Source organism: Molossus molossus, unplaced genomic scaffold (assembly GCF_014108415.1).
Source record: "Molossus molossus isolate mMolMol1 unplaced genomic scaffold, mMolMol1.p scaffold_m16_p_1, whole genome shotgun sequence".
Classification (NCBI taxonomy): Eukaryota; Metazoa; Chordata; class Mammalia; order Chiroptera; family Molossidae; genus Molossus; species Molossus molossus.
The window spans coordinates 64,574,274-64,591,730 of NW_023425344.1; the positions used below are offsets into that span (position 1 = coordinate 64,574,274).

At 39.9% G+C, this 17,457-nt stretch overlaps 1 protein-coding gene across 1 annotated transcript in view; it reads left to right on the forward strand.

Annotated features, from left to right (window-relative positions):
- ARHGAP24 (Rho GTPase activating protein 24) overlaps positions 1 to 17,457 on the forward strand; it is a 485,703-nt gene that overhangs the window by 222,715 nt on the left and 245,531 nt on the right. The window lies entirely within an intron of this gene.

The window sequence follows — 17,457 nt, forward strand, 5'->3', positions numbered from 1 at the left end:
AGTGGGAGGGAGAGAGAGGAAGAGAGGGAGAGAGAGAGAAACATCCACATGAGAGGGACACATCGACTGGTCACCTCCCGCATGACCCCAACCATGGCCAAGGTATGTGTTCTTGACGGGAATCGAACCTACAACTCACTGAGCAGGCTGATGCTCTAACTGTTGAGCCAAACCAGCCAGGGCAGAAATTTTGAAGGTTAATCTAAAGTGATTTTCATCTGCTTGGAAATGAAATCTAGCCCTTCAAAAAAAGCAAAGGTGTGATTTTCCCCACCATTACCTCTGACTACACTGATTATTTTCAATAACCTCAGACAATTGCATATTACTTCTGTAAATTTCAATGAAATTTTTTTCATTCTCATTATTTTCCAGAAGCATTTTTAGGAGCTAAATAAAAGTTAGAGAACATGGGTGATTAGATAATCCAATAATGCATTATTGATTTTTTTAAAAATGTGTATACTCATCAAAATGGCAAACATTTTTAGAGGTTTCAATGATTCCCTGAAACCCAATTTTGGATTCCAGGTTAAGAACTATTGTTTAAATTTGGGGACAAACTTTATTAATATTCTATTTATCTTAATCTGCCTATCTATCTCTTTCTCTTTATTTAACTATTTATGTTCCTATGCATCTATTTATGTCTAACATGATAGATTTGTTTCTATTACTCATAATTACATGCTAGTTTATTAATCAGTTTTTTACTTTTATCTCACAGATTCAGTTGTTGTTTTTTCTCCTGGTCCTATGATTGAAATTCTACAGACCTATTTCAAGCATTTACAAAACAATTCCCTCGATAGAACATTATATAGGTCTGGAGACTGTAACATTTTTAATTTTCCCATTATATATATATATAAAATAGGTAGGTCTGAGAGCTAGTGATGGGTATCTCTGAAAAAGAAAAAAAAAAAGAGTTTAGCCAATTTTTGAGTTTTTGAGATAATTAGGTGTCATCAGTAGTGAAGTTTATCATCCATGTCTGTATTTGCAACTCCTTCCAGGATGAACAAATGAAGTCATTGGATATATCAATGTGCTGTCAGTTAAAAATGTAAACCAGTGTTTGGTGTCTATTTTATATGAAAATAGGGTATTTTATTAGTGTTTTAGTATGAAAGTTAGTCATTTTCTTGATCATTAGTTAAATATGCTGCTAAGGCATTTACTTTTATAACACTCTATCTTATCTTTCTCTTTTGTGTCAGTACAGTAAGTTAAAATCCATTATAAAAGCAATTATATTTCTTATCCAAAGGCAACTGTGACATCTCTTTTTTTTTTTTTTTTTTTTTTCTTCTGTCTTTCTGAGTCTGTAGACTGCACTGAAGCTTGTGTTTCTTAAAGTTTCTTTTTCTTTTTTGCTTAGTTTATGTGCGCAAATTATTCAGAGAATGTGAGTAGGGGTTGTTCATGGCATAATTCTGTATACACAACTAGCTGTGTATATGAGTTAAATAAATGCATTGAAAATCAGCATGTTTTAGCTAATATCCATTCTTTCATATAAAAAAATGTATTTTGGATTTTTGCTTAAAAATTCCCCTGCTACTTAAAATATTTTAAAATATATATTTAAAAGAGGCTATTAAAATGGTGAAAGACCAATTTAAATGTTTATAATCTCTTGAAATTCTGGCTAATGCCTTGTCAGCCAAAAGGCATTTGGGCCATTTACAAACCCATTACAAGTATGATCTTTTTTAAAAAAAAAAAATTATCTTTATTGTTGAAAGTATTGTACAAGTGTGATCTCAGGCTGGCTCCTAGGAGAAGCGCCCTGTGCAGAGTGCTCACTTCCAACGTGACGTGTGGGTCCGTTCACGTTTTATTTTCTTTATTGATTTTAGAGATAAAGAAAAGGAGAGGGAGAGAGAGAGAGAAATATCTATGAGAGAGAACATCGATTGGCCGCTTCCTGCATGCCCCCCACTGGGGATCGGGCCTACAACCCAGGCATGTGCCCTGACTGGGAATTGAACTGACAACCTCCTGGTGCATGGGTCGATGCTTAACCACTCAGCAACACCAGCCGGGCTGTTCACATTTACTTTTATATTCATTCTGCCTGCCAGATCAGGGGTCAGCAAACGTTTTCTGGAAAAGACCAGAGAGCAAATGTTTGAGGCTTGATAGGCCTTAAAGTCTCTGGTACAATTATTCAACTTTGCTGTTGGAACATAAACAAATGGGTATGGTTGTGTTCCAATAAAACTTTAATGGATACTGAAATTTAGATTTTATGTAATTTTCAAATCTAAAGAAATATTCCTCTTTTGACTTTTTTCCCAATAACTTAAAAAGCATAGAAAACAGACAGTGAGCTGGATTTAGCCCAGGAGCCATAGTTTGCTGACCCCTGTAGTAAGATTTTAAAAATGCAAACCCATGAGAAGGAGTCTGCAGATTCGAATAGAAATCACTAATCCTCGTGGTGCCACCCGAGCCAGAATTAGAGCCCGAGACAGCCTGTCTCCCAGGCCGTGCCGTTACCCACTGGCTGCCTGAGAGTCAGGATCCAGGCGCTGTGTGCCAGCGTTTTTATTTAGAAGCTCCATCATTGAGTACTATCTCTCTCTCCTTTTTTTTTTTTCATCATGATGAACCAAAAAAGTTTTAGTAACCAAACTGAAATTCTCTGTTTAAACCCTGTCTTATCTCATTTAGAGCTCTAGATTCTGACCAGAGCTAAAATCAGTTATAGGACTTTTTAAGAAATGAATACCATTAATAGGGTATTGGGCGTGCCTAGCATGAAAAACAATTCCCATAGTTTGCCCAGTCCACACAAGTTCATGGAGATATTCGTAAGTATTCTGAGACGGAAGCATCTTTTGCAATATCAAATAAGCTTGAAGTATCTTCTAAGCTCTCCTTTTTACAATGTACATATCTTAAAGACCTACAGTATCTTATAGAACATGACAATACTTTGTTTACTGGAGAAACTAACACCTTCATTTTCTCAGAGTCTTAGCGTATTTATACCACCATTCACTTGTTAACATCACTCCACCCCTCACTCACCAGTTCTGTAACATGCGGATGAAAAATGCTCCCTTAATATTTGCAATTAATGTTTCCTGAAATTGTGTCAGGCAGGTCCTAATGTTTGTCAGGCTTTATCTACAATGTTAACTTAACATGATTGTACCTGTGATAGACACCACTCTACTCAGTGGTAAACAGTGGTACAAACTCACATTTCTAATAAATGCTAAAACCAAGCTTTGCACCCATCTCAGCCCACAAAACCTCCACACACTATAGCTTTCTGATACCAGTAGAATATGGATAGGCTTATTATTTAGAAAATCCAAGAGTTAAGATGGAAATATAGACTGGTGTAGCTGCTATGGAAAACAATATGATGTTTCCTCAAAAAATTAAAAATGAAACTGCCATTTGACCCAGTGATCCCACTTCTAGGAATATACCCTAAGAATCCCAACACACCAATCAGAAAGAATATATGTACCCCTGTGTTCATAGCAGCACTATTTACAATAGCTAAAATGTGGAAACAGCCCAAGTGTCTATGAATAGATGAGTGGATACAAAAGCTGTGGTAGCCCTGGCTGGTTTGGCTCAGCAGTTGGAGAGTCAGCCTGCGGATCAGAGAGTCCCGGGTTTGGTTCCTGCTAAGGGTACGTACCAAAAAACAAAAAAAAACAAACAAACAAAAACACAACTGTGGTACATTTACACAATGGAATACTATGCAGCTGTAAGAAAGAAAGATCTCTTACTCTTTGAGACGACATGGAGGTACCTGGAGAATATTGTGCTGAGTGAAATAAGCCAGTCAGAGAAAGACGAGTATCACATGATCTCACTTATTTATGAAATATAATGAGCAAAGTAAACTGATGGTCAAAATAGACATGGAAGTAGGGAACAGACTGACAAAACTTAAAGGGAAAAGGGGAAGGGGGCAGGAAGAGATCAACCAAAGAACTTATATGCATATATGCACAACCAGTGGACTTAGACAATTGTGTGGTGAAGGCTGGGGAAGGGGGGCAGGGAGGAGGGTATCTATGGGGGGAAAAGGAGGGACATCTGTAATACTTTCAACAATAAAGATAAATTAAAAGAATAAAAATAAAAATGAAAACTCTCAAAGGCTTAGAAGAAGAGAGAGAGAAATAAGGATGACAAACGAAGAAATGAGATTCAGGGTTTAAAAGTTAGTGTACTCTGCATTTCCTTCTGCTCTCCTTGAGAATCGCATTTTAAAAATTGTGCTCTCTTTCTTTCCCATTATATTTAAAGCTCTTAAGTAGAAACAATACCTTCCATTCCTAGTGTCCAGCAGAATGACTGTCCTGTAGTATATACTCAATGCATGGTTATTAAATCGATGAGTAAACTGAACCTCAGTTTATCATCTGTGTAATGATTGTATTGGATTAGCCACAATCAAAAGATCCTCACAGTCTGAGTCATTGAACTGGATTGCAGCTCTTTCTCTCAATGCTTAGAAGACCAGAGACTAGAGAATGTCATTAATTCTAAGACTGCACTCCTTAAAAAGTAGTCTGCATTTCCTCATTCTTCATTAACTAAGACAAATAGTGTCTTTCAGTACTTTGGTGACAGAAGCTGTTTATTAGCAAATTATTTGCTGTAAATGCAATCCCCCATTGTCTTTTGTGACATGGTTTTCATTAAGCATTTAGAGGCTGTTTGTATTCACCTGTCTTCTTACGTAATAATTGGGAAGGGCTTTGCAATCCAATCAAGCTAAGAAAATAGTAAAGTATTGAGCACATGTCAGCAGCTGTTATTGTGAAAAAAGAGTTTCTCCAGGCAGTTCTCCCCCCGCCCCCTTCCCCTGTGGTAGGGCTCCCCCTTTGAGCTGTACCTTAGCTAGGGAGGGAGTGTGTTTGAATGAGTCAGTGGCCAGTGGGGAGAACAACCAAGAGGTTAGAAGTGATATAGGAATGAGAAAGAGAAATCATACTTCACAGGGAAAAGAACATAGAAGAAGGAAGGGGAGGCCCTGGCCGGTGTGGCTCAGTTGGTTGGGGCATAGTCCCGTTCACTGAAAGGTTGCCTGTTCGATTCCCAGCCAGGGCACATATCTAGGTTGCCAGCTCATCCCCAAGAGGGGCTGTGCAGGAGGAAGCCAATCCAAGCTTCGCTCTCTCGCATTGATGTTTCTCTCTCCCCCTTTTCCTTCCTCTCTCTCCAAAAAAAGTACGAAGGTGAGTGTGCAGAGAGCACACTGCTGGCCAGGGGTGGGAAAGGCGCTGGCAGCAAGGGGGACACTGGCATATCCCTGAGTCCTGTGCCAACTCTCAGGGAACCAGGGAAGCCTTTTTCATTTTTCTTTTCTTTCAGATTAGAAAACTGAGCTGAAGTGGTCCTGAATGTTTCAAAAAGTAAAACCTCCAGGACCATCTGCAACCCCATAACGTGTCCTTGGGGCTCTTGGACTTCCTGGCTTAAAAAGAAACCGAAACAAATGAACAAACAAAACAAAAACAGATTTATAGGAGCAAGGAACAGACTGATGATTGCTAGAGGAGGGAGGGGGGAGGGATGGTGAAAAAGATGAAGGGGAACATAGTCGATGATAGTGTGATAACTTTGCATGCTGACAGTGGTTACTAGACAGTGCGGCAAGCATGTCGTGAGATATAGAATCACTATGTTGCACTTAGGAAACTAATAAATATTGTATGCCCACTATACTTTAATAAATTTTTTAAATCTAGTAGCAAAAAGTTATGATGCATTGTGGTTTATAGTAATATGATCTAACAAAGTTAGAAGACAATCATTGTATCATTTTTATTACCTTATTATTACCTTTTCTATAATAAAATGTTAGAGAGCAGAATTAAAAAAAAAAAAAAGAATGTTATTTTTGTGAGTCTGCAGATTCATTTGCCCTGGCCATTTTTCAAATGCTGCTGTTTTTGAAAACCGTCCATTCTCACAGCCCCATGAAATCAGGCCTAGAAAGGCCCAAATGAAAGCCCTCCCAGGTCCTGGATCCTGCAATCCATGGTCCAACCTGAAATCTCTACACCTGAAATAAGAAAGCCACCTAGGATGTATAAAATCCCAATTGCTCCACGTGCTTTGTGAAATACTTTGCTAAATACAAAGCTCTTTGCTTTAGCTGTACAAGAGCCGAGCAGACACTGGCCTGTTTCACAGGGATATAGGAGAAGTGCCCGAGGGAGGAAGACTAAGAGTTGATGGTGGGAAAGGACCGCCTTGAGGCCACCCTGAAGGCAGAAGCAGGAAGAGGAGACAGATATGAGACTTCTCCTTAGACAGGGCTAGATCCCATCCCAGCTCTGCTGCTGGGCTCTCTAAACCACAGTTTCCTCTTAGCAAATAGCAGTAAGAATACCTCCCTCCTAGAGTTGGGTTGAGGATGTGAAAAGACACAAGTATGAAGAGCACTCGGGACTCTGCCTGGCCTGGAGGAAATCTTAGTGAAAAGAAGCAACATTTTGGAACAGTGATTTAAATGGTGCCATGTACAAATAAGCGCTGGATACTGAATTGTCTTAAATGAGGTTATAAATGCAGCAAAATATCGGAAGCAAAAGGTCAGTGTGGACTAGAATGATCAGGAAGTCTTCCCAGGGTCAGGGAGTCCGCAGCCAGAGTTTAAAGAAATCACAGGGTTTTGATTAGCTGAACAAATGTTGGCAAAGGCATGGAGGGAGTTCTGAGACTGGAGGGGGTATTAACGGGGTAAGACAAGGATGTCCCAGGCACATGCAGGGTGACTCGTGTGTGTCCTACTGCTCCAGGATGTCCTGCAGAGGTGGCCACTTGTTTATTCCTTTTACAGAAACAACTCGGAGAAGCCCTGCGTCTTCGGGAATTTTTTTTTTTTTTTTTTTTTTTTTTGGTACGTGCCCCCAGCGGGAACCAAACCCGAGACTCTCTGGTCCACAGGCCAATGCTGCAACCACTGAGCCAAACCGGCCAGGGTGTCTTAGGGAATTTGACAGCATTTAGACACGAGGCTGCCCCACACTGGCACTCAGTTAATTTTGTAGAAATATATAACTAAATACTAATCAATGATTATATTTCAAACATTGGAGTAATACATCTATATTCAAACCTCTGTATGATGTTCAAATTGCATCAAGCCAGCTATGGGTCAGATAGTCTCACCGGTGTGAGGGACAGTCACTAGACCATTATCATGGAGTGGCTCTGGTAAGGGTCCTCTGGTCCCATACGGGAGGTTTTTCCCTGGACTCCCACTTGACCAGCAGTATTTTAAAATAACATTTTCTGTGTCTGTGACAAGAAAGAGGGCTTCGTAGAAAGGGTGTTTATTGGTTTGCTAGGGGTGTTGCAACCAAGAACCACACACTGGGTGGCTTAAACAACAAAAATCTATTTTCTCACAGTCTGGAGGCTAGAAGTCCGAGATCAAGGTGTCAGCGAGACTGGTTTTTTGGAGGCTTCTTTCCTTTTCTTGTAGATGGCCCCTTCCCCTGTGCCTTCACGCGGGCTTCCCTCTGTGCCCATGTGTGCCCTAATCTCTCCTGTCTATAAGGACACTAGTCAGGTTGCATTACGGCTTACTCTAATGACCTCATTTTAACTTAATTAAAATTAAATGGGGTCTCTAAAGACCCTATCTACAAATAAGGTCAGTATCTGAGAGACTAGGGGTTAAGATTTCAACATATGTATTTTGGGGAAACACAACTCAGCCCTTAAAAGAGAAAAAAGGAGATGAGCCATCACTGTTCTTCCAGTGGCTTATCTTACATGTATGAGGAAGCTCCTGGTCACGTTCACCATTGGCTGTGTGGGCCCCATTCCACTCCAAGGGAGAAGCAGCCAGCCAGACTTTTCTGTTTATACGTTAAGTCACAATCAAGAATTCCACTCAGTCCTTTGAGAAATGTTGGAAAACTTGAATGATTTAGGAAGCAGAGTATGAACTAAGAATGTGTGAAATAGAAATGGAGGCTGCCCAGAGAAAGAACACATATTTAAAAAAAAAAAAAAAAATTTTTCTTTATTGATTTTAGAGAGAGAGAAAGGAAAAGGGAGAGAGAGGGAGAATCATTGATGAGCGAGAACAATGACTGGCCGCCTCCTGCATGCCCCCCCTGGGGATCAGACCCACAACCTGGGCACGTGCCCTGACTAAGAATCTAACCGGCTACCTCTTGGTGCGTGGGTCGATGCTCAACCACTGAGCCATACCGGCCAGGCAGAATGCATATTTTATATAGCTACTCCTTTCTGCAAATGTAAATGCTATCCTTGGATTAAAAGATCTCCTTCATTTTGTTCCTAGGTTTGTTTTTGGTGTTCTGTTTCTCAATACTTTGCTTAAAGGATATAGACTAGACATCTGGCCTTGGGTTGTTACCTTTAGGTTTGGGGGTTTTTTTTTAGATTTTTTTTGTTTTAAGTCCAGGCTGATTTTTATTTGGGAGCAAACCCCTTTCTAAAAGCGGTACACTTGCACATTAAATACGACTGTGATGTTTTTGTCATGGGAGAAAGCCACGGGGAGCTCTTGATCCATCTCATCCAGTGGCCCATGCCTCATGTAGTGAATTACCAACTTGTCACCCAGGGCGTAGAAGAGCGAGGAGTACCCAGACAGGCAGTTCAGGCTTTAGGAACCAATTAGTGCAGGGGCCTGACCTAATGTAGGGTTCATTTCTCTAGCCCCAGCCACACTGTCCTTCTCATGACTCACTGTTCCTGATGTGTCACTGGCTTACAGGAATCACGGGAGAGACAGGGACAGAACTGTGCTGGGGGCTCTGGCTCCAATCTCGGGCTGTGATTTGTCACAATGGGCTCTTTGATTGAAAGACAAATAACTCATTTTGATATGGATATAATGGATGCAAATCAATTATCATTTGAATAGTTGATTTATTTTGTATTTTGTTTTTGATTAACCTCTCTCTCCCACAGATAACCTTACTGCCAACTTAATTTTATGGAAATTATCTCGATTTCCTGATACCAAATATACACAACTACTTACAAGTGATCTTTGGTCCTTCTTCCCTCTACAACAGGGGTGGGGAACCTTTATTCTGCCAAGGGCCATTTGGATATTTATAACATCATTTGTGGACCATACAAAATCATCAACTTAAAAATTAGCCCGCTATATTTGGTCAGGCTCCTTTGGTGAGGCGTGTGATGTTAGCTGGTATTGATTTCTGGGCCAACTTGCCCCACCCTGCTCTGTAACAACAGAGCGGTGATCCCTTTTCCTTCCTAAAGCTAGCCCGCTCCCACCTTTTCAGGATCCATACTCTGATTGTACTGTTTCCGTACTGTTATGTAACTTTGTCTTCTATTTTGGAGTATTTCCATGGCTTATAGGAGTAGCCTGGGAACTGGCATTTCTTTTAAAAAAGCAAATTAATCTTATGCATACTAAAGTTTTTTAAAAATGGGAGCCCCCAATCATGCTACCATTCCTTTGATTTAAAAAATAACAATCTCTTGACCACATTTCTCCCACTATTCATCACCTGATGTATTTTGCTACTTTTTGCAGCGAAACTGCTCTATACACTGTAATACGCTTTCCAAGTCCTGTTTTTGCCTCAAGCTATTTTTGTCCCCACCCCGCTCCACCAGGCTTTTCCTTATTCATGTCATTGGTGGCCTCGGATTTTCCTGAATCTAATGATTGAGTTTCACTCCCTATAATAATTATCCAGTCAGACCATTTGACACATGTGATCAGCCATCTCGATTCACAGTCTACTGTGGCTTCAGGACACCGCCCTCGTCTGGCTCTCTTCCTGCCTCCCTGCCCATGTCTTCTCATCACCACGTCTTCTCCGTCCTCTTCTCCATACCCCTTCCTGCTGGAGGGCCTGGGGCTCAGCTCTGGGTCCTCTTTGCCCTAGAGAACTGCGGTTATTCTCCTTGCTCGTTCTCAGACTCTACCTGCCCCTCACTCTGTTCTACCCCATTTACTGTAGCCAAGGCGGTGTTTTTAATAGACTTTATTTTTTAGTACATTTAGGTTTCTAGAATAATTGTGCAGAAAGTACAAAGAGTTCCCATATGCCGAGTGAAATTTTTGATTTTCGAATCTGATCAAGTCACCTTCTATTAAAAAAACAAAAACAAAAACATCTTATCGTGGCCTAGAGTCCCCTAGATGGACGATCCCCATAGGCTTCTTCTCCCCCTTTGCTCTCTGAACTCACACCACACTGGCTGCCTTCCAGTTTCTCAAACGTCCATGCTTTATTCTAGCCACAGAGGCTTTATCTATTCTGTTTTTTCCTTTTTAAATGGTTCTTTCCACTCAGTACAAGATTCGCAAGATAACTCCTCTCACCCCTCAGATATGACCTCAATTACGACGTCAGAGAAACCTGCCCGCTCCCCGTCTATGTCTGAACACACCATCAAAGGCCCGTGCCTTGCATTTGTTAGCATTTTTCCTGTGTAAATGACACTTGTCTCCCTCACAAGAATGTATGTCGCATGAGAGCTAGAAATCGGCTTTTGCTCATTATCTTATTTCTAGCATATAGCAAATCACTTGACATTTCATAGCCGTTTAATAACCATTTATTGAAGGACGGGAGGGAGGAAAGGAGCAAAGAAGAGTGAAAAGTAAATGGAAAGGAAGACACAGACAGTCAGTGAATCTAGAAAAGGGTAGAAACCATAATCTGAAGCCTTCACTGTTACACTAATTCAAAAACTCAGTTCAAACTCAAGGTTTTGTTTAGTTCATCACATGTTTAGTAAATATTAGATATTTTTACTAAACATACATGAGCCAGATATTATGTGTTGAGTTTTATCCTCGAGGAGCTATGGTTTTTTATCCCAGTGAACGTCCCTCAGGGGCCGAGTTCCGATGGATGCCCCGGGCAGCACTGATGAAGTCCATGTATGAAGCAGCCCGGTCCTCCCAGAACTAGCAGGTGCGAGATGGGATTCCTCTTCCTGCTGCATCGTTAGGCAAGTCCTCTGATCCCTGTGGCATCCATTCCTTGTTATTCCAACACGGAACTACCAGATGAGACAGTGTGTGTGAATGTCTGCCAACTGGTATCACCGAAATGAGCATGTGACTTGTATAAATTAGTCCCGCTAGTCTACTGTCATATGTGTGTCTAACTTGTCTTCAGTTCACCTCTCTTGAAGGGCACCTCATTTCTTCTGTGTGTTAGAATTCATTAATTTGTCTCAGTAGCACCATGCTCCATCATTTTTCCCCTGGTTGATGTGATGTATGAAAGGACGCAGTAGGAAAAAAAGGGTGGGGGGAGATGATCTGCGTGCTGGTGTAAAACATGGACTTCTTTTATGCAATTATTCCCCTTTCTTCTAAAAGTCCAGAGCTGAGCCATAAATAACACCTCTCCTCAGTTGATGTGAACTGGCACCCAAATATTAAACCCACTAATTCTGCTCAGCTCATTGCTTTAACCGTGAGCCCCAGTGGATTTGATGGCTGCTTCCTTTGAGATGAGCGTCTCCTTCTGCACTTCCTAGCAGCCAGCAGTGCCTCTTCATTGTTGTCTGGAACATAAAGCCTCAAGGGCACAAATGATAACTACTGATGGAGCTGCTCGTGATGGGATTAATCGTGCATGGGGCACTGCATGCAGCCGTCTGGTTGTGTGCCCAGTCTACTGATCATGGCTCCGTTACAGAGAAGCAGCCAGGCACAATGGCTCAGTTTGTTCACAGTGGCTGAAAGCACCATCCCTTTCAAAGGTTCAGTGTGACCATCTTATTGCTCCTCAAAATAAGCAGGAGGTCTGTTATTGAGGTATTTGAATTTGGAGTGTTTATATGCCCCTGACTTCTGTGGCATTTGCAAGTTTAGACTCACCTTCGGGTTACTTATTTGAAAATATGAAAGAGCATCGAATCTGGACAACCCCCAACTATGTAAAGAAATTGTACTGAAAGTGTCAGAATAAAAGCTCCACAATGCAAAGAAAGAGGACGACTCACTCGTGATAGCTTGGCTAAGACACTGATCCCTGTGTGAATGACCTGTCTGCCAGGTTGGGCTGGAGCTCCAGCGGCACAGGGTATCTTCAGTGAAATTAACAGTTAGAGTCATACCCTTCCAGAAAAACTGAAATGTAATGATTCCTCGACCAAATAAATATTAAAAATTACTTTTAAACAGGACCTTAAGAGTCACCTAATAAAACTGGATTTGTACCTTTAACACCAAAAGCAAATCAAATGAGGGAATAAAATTTTGTTCTTAAAATCTCAACAAGATTTAAAATAAAAAAAGTTTCTTTACAATATGAATAATGTTCCATACTTTTAAAATGATAGTTTGAACTCAAAATGTGTTCCAAATTATAGTTACTATTTTCTGTTTTGTAAAAATAATTAAAAAGTGGCTTCTTAACATTTCTTAATACCTGTCACATACATTATATAAAAACTGTCTCACATGGCAAAAATTATAAAGATTAAAATCCTTGGTGAGAAATGATTTTATTTTTATTTCTACATGTGGCTAAAACTGCAATAGGTGGACTAGTGTGTTATTTTCATTGTTGAGAGATCTAAAATCTGAATCACATAAGATCTTTTGCTTTTCAAGGCTTTATAACCTCTGTTCATTCATGGAGACTCCAGACTGTTTCAATGTGCTTAACCAAGGGATGGGTAGTAATGGATTTTTTTTATATTCCTAAGATTATAGATTTGAATTCATTCAAAGATATTTTTCACTAGTGTTTGTGTGACCTGCCATTTTGTCTCCATTACTTTATTCTAAACATGACTTGCGTTCAAAGAAATCAGTTTGAGCCTGAAATTAAGGAAAACAGAATACTGTAAAGAATATTGTAAGGGAAATGAAAATTAATAAATTTCTTCCCCTTATTTTATAGAGGTTGTAAGGAACATCAAAGATCATTTTGTTTGTTTTACTGGTGAAAATATGAGAATCAGAGAGGTTATTGCGGCCCACCTTGTGTAAGTTCCATAGCCTCTTTTGCTATGTTAGCCTTACATTTCCTTGATGTCTCAAGTTTAAGTAGCAAAACTACTGCTACCCTAGTTCACTTGGTTTTGATAGTATAGTAATGACAATTTAATAATCATAATAATATCTACAATTTTATATACTCTATGTGCTAAATATAGTATTAGATCCTTTATATGGATTATCTTATTTTACTTGGCCACTCTTATGAGTTAAATATTGCTTTTTCACACGATAAGTTTAGGATCAAAAGTTTAAGGAACTTTCCAAGATCATAAAACTAGCAAGTGAGTGACAAAGTTCAGATCCAAGTTTTGTTTTGTTTTGTTTTTCCTTAGTTTATTTAAGATGAGAATTAGAAAATAATTAGAGAAATTAAAATTTAGTTGTCTAGTAAAGATATTTGTGAGATCTTTTGAATTTTTTTTTTTTTTTTATTGATTTTAGAGAGAGAGGAAGTGAGAGGGAGAGACAGATAGAAACATCCATGAGAGAGAACATCGACTGGCTGCCTCCTGCACGCCCCCCACTGGGGGTTGGGCCCACAACCTGGGCATGTGTTCTGTCCAGGAATCGAACCGGCGACCTCTTGGTGCATGGGTCAATCCTAACCACTGAACCACAACAGCCGGACTATTTTGCGAGAGATCTTATTAGATTTCTGAAACATGATCTCTATAGCTAACTATAATTATATTTTAATGAACATTTTCTGTTACTTTTATATGTGTGTTTACATATTTGACATCAGAATTTTTTCTTGCTAAATTTATGTTTGATATTTGTGTTAGGTTTTGAAGAGATGCTTACCCTAAACATCCATGTTTGAGTCGGTTTGTCTATTGCTCTTATCTCCCACCCATCTCCTCGAGAGGCTACTAAAAGGTCTGAGCCAGCAGGAGATCACACCCACAACACAAGGCCAATGTAGAGCAAAATGGCTTTATTGCATGTGCCAGGGAAAAGGGTTCAGCACTGAATAACAGTTGGGGTGTAGGTTATATATTCTACTTGTAGCTTCCAGCAGTTCCTGCTGATGTACTCTGTCTGGCCCACTGTCCACTTTGCAGAAGGACTGGTCTGGTATCTCGTCCCGCATCTGCTGGGTGATTCATTGCCTTGCAGATAATCTGATAATCCATACTCAACAGAAAGTGAGCAAAGGTCATGCAAAAAACACATTTTTTCAGTTTCCACCTTTTGCAAGCTTTTACTTTTACCTTTTAAAACATTACTAACCCTTTCATCCATGGGCCTCACCCCTGCACACCAACTGATTGGCCAATACTGTAGTGACTGTGTCTGTGTCCCAAGGCAGGAGGAAAGGTAGGAAGCCTTCCCTTTTTTTTTTTTTTTTACATTTATCTTCAGATAGAGCGGGAGGGACAGAGGGAAGAAGAGAGAGAGAAACATCTATGTGAGAGAGACAACCCCAACTGGGGCCGGGGACAAACTGCAACTGAGGTACTTGCCCTTAGCGGGAACCAAACCCAGGTCTCTCCGGACCGCAGGCGGATGCTCTAACCACTGAACCAAACCGTCCAGGGCAAACCTTTCCTTTCTTAATAGGCCTTCAATACAGATATTGTCACATTGCTGTTCAGTGTCAACACAGAGGCAAGGTGTACAATGACAGGAGACACTTTGTGGTCTTCCCAGTTATTTGTTAAGGCCATGTACATATGTGTAATAAAAATTAAATGGCAAATAATTTAATGGAGAGTTACATAAGAACATAATCAAAAGCAGTTAGAACACAATATGGAAGGAGGGAAGATAAGAGCATGTGTATATAACAATGTGATGTTGGGCCATCATGATATGCCAACTGTTTGTTGTTGGGAAAGTTTCAGTATGGGGACAGTACTCGAATAAGGTCATTTAGCTCAGCGTCATTTCATAGTCACATGGCTGAGATGCTATAGGAACTTATTTCCTGTTGATCAATTAGCCTATGGTGAAGTTGGGTTTGTTACATGTCATTTTGCTTAAATTAGCAGAACTTATCAATGATATTAATTGAGAACTGTGTTTCTTAAATATGTACCTTGATGGTGAGCTAATTAGTGTAAAGTGACAAATTTGAGGGCCTGTTTTAAAGACAGTTTATTGTTTTATACTAACCTCGGTGTGCGCAAACATATTATTAATAAACTTCTGATTTCCTAACTGTTCTATTAGAATAAGTTTGATTTTAGTCTTATTCACATGTAACTCACCCATCGGAAATGTACAGTTCAGTAATGTTCAGCCTATTCACAGAGTTGTGTAACCATCACCACAGCCTGTTTTAGAACATGCTCATTACTCCAAGAAAGGAACCTCATACCATTAGCAGTCACTACCCATTTCTCCCAAGCCCCAAGCATTAGCTAACCATTAATCTACTATCCGTGTATATTTGCCTTTTCTGGACATTTCAAATAAATGGAATTAGACCATATGTGGTCTTGATGTCTCGTTTCTTTTACTTAATCAAGGTTTCCAGGTTTATCCATGTTGTAGCATGTATTGTGTATTCACTTTTGTTGCTAAATAATATTCCCTTTTATGGTCGTACACTTTTGTTTATTCCTTAATCTCTTGTTGGAAGTTTTTTTCCTCACTTTTTGGCTATTATGAGGAATGCTGCTATGAACATACTTGTACAAGTTTTTGTGTGGACATATATTTTCAGTTCTTTGGGGTATGTACCTAGAAGTAGAATTGCTAGGTTATATTGTAACTCTATGTTTAACATTTTGAGAAATTGCAAAAGTGTTTTTCAAAGTGACTGCATGATTTTACATTCCCATTGTCAATATTTGATGGTTTCAACGTCTCCAATGCTTGTTATTATCTATCTTTTTTAATTATTGGCCATCCTAGTGGGTGAGAAGTGATGTGATTGTTCATTTTTATGATGGCTAATGATATCAGGTATTTTTTCATATGCTTTTGACCATTCATATATATATATATATTCTTTTCAGAAATATCTTTTCAAATCTGTGGGCTTTTTTTATTGTTGACTTGTAGGTATTCTTTATGTGGTCTAGATATGAATTCTTTATCAGATATATGATTTGCAAATAATTTCTCCAATTTCATGGCTTGTTATTTTACTTTCTTGATGGTGTCCTTGAAGCACAAAGGTTTTTAGTCTTGATGAGGTCCAATTTATTTATTTAGGGGGGTCACTTTTTGTCTTTTCTAAGAAGACTTTGCCTAAATCAATGTCTTAAAGTTTTATTCTCATGTTTTCTTCTAATAGGGCTATAGTTCAGCTCTTACATTTAGGTCTATGATTCATTTTGAGTTAATTTTTTGTGTATGGTGTAAGGAAGAGGTCCAACATATTTTGTGTATGTGAATATCTAGTTCTAGCACCATGTGTTGAAAAGAATATTTTTCCCATAGATTGTCTTGGCACTGTTTTTATTTTTTAAGTTATGAGGTTTTCTTCCTCTGGCTGAGTCAGCTGCAGATATCACAAGACCAAGCATGTCTCTTTAAAAGCCTCATTCTTTAATTTTCAATAATTCTCTTGTCTGCTGCCTGCTGTCTGCTTTAGCCCCAGGGAGGGTGCCTGAGCTCTAGGCTGGGATCACCATAGATTGCCTCTTGATATTATTAAAGCCTCAAAAATGAAAGGCACATTTAGAGACTATGCCTCACCTGGCTTGCTCCGTGGACTGCTTTTCTTCATGGGACCACTGCCCTTTGTCCAGTTTCAGGCCAGGAGAACTCTCTGTGCCCCACCCCACCCCACCCCACTCTTCCCATGCCTGCCTGCTTCCCTCCCCCTCCCCAGTGCCTCAATAATTGAGTCTGTCCATACCTTTCCTAGTATGTACTTCTCCAGGTTGCCAAAATGCATTTAATTAAATAGAAACAAACTCAAGACTTGCTGTAACTCAGGGCATGATCCTTGACTCCTCTCTCTTCCTCACCCTCAGCAGCCAGCCCATCAGCCTGTTGTGCTGAGTATACTTCCAAATGTATCTCCACTCTGTCCTCGTCTCTCCACGTCCTTCTCGTTCTTGTCTAGGCCATATCATCTCTTTCCTGGATTTCTGGATCCTATTTTCCTCCAAAATTCCAGAGAGATTGTTTTAAAACAAGCTAAACCAAGCCCCTGGCTGTATGAAGCCTTCAACAGCTTCCCATCGAATTGAGGGTATCTGAGCTCCACCTATAGCTTCCCAGCCTGCAGATCCCCACCGCCTCCAACCTCACCGGCTTGCCCTGTAGTTCATGGAAGCCCCAGATTTCAGGTGGAAGGCTTTGTGTGCCCGTTGGACTCCGTCTTTATGCACTTCCCCTATTTCTGGAGGTCTTTTTTTTTGGGGGGGGGTTGCATTTTCCTGGTAATTTCTTATTAAAATGTCTTCTCCTCAGAAGAGACTTCTTCCAATCTGATGTTCATTTTTAGTCATCTTGCTCACATCTGTCACAGTTTTATATTTTGAATTTAATGACTTGTTTAACTTTTT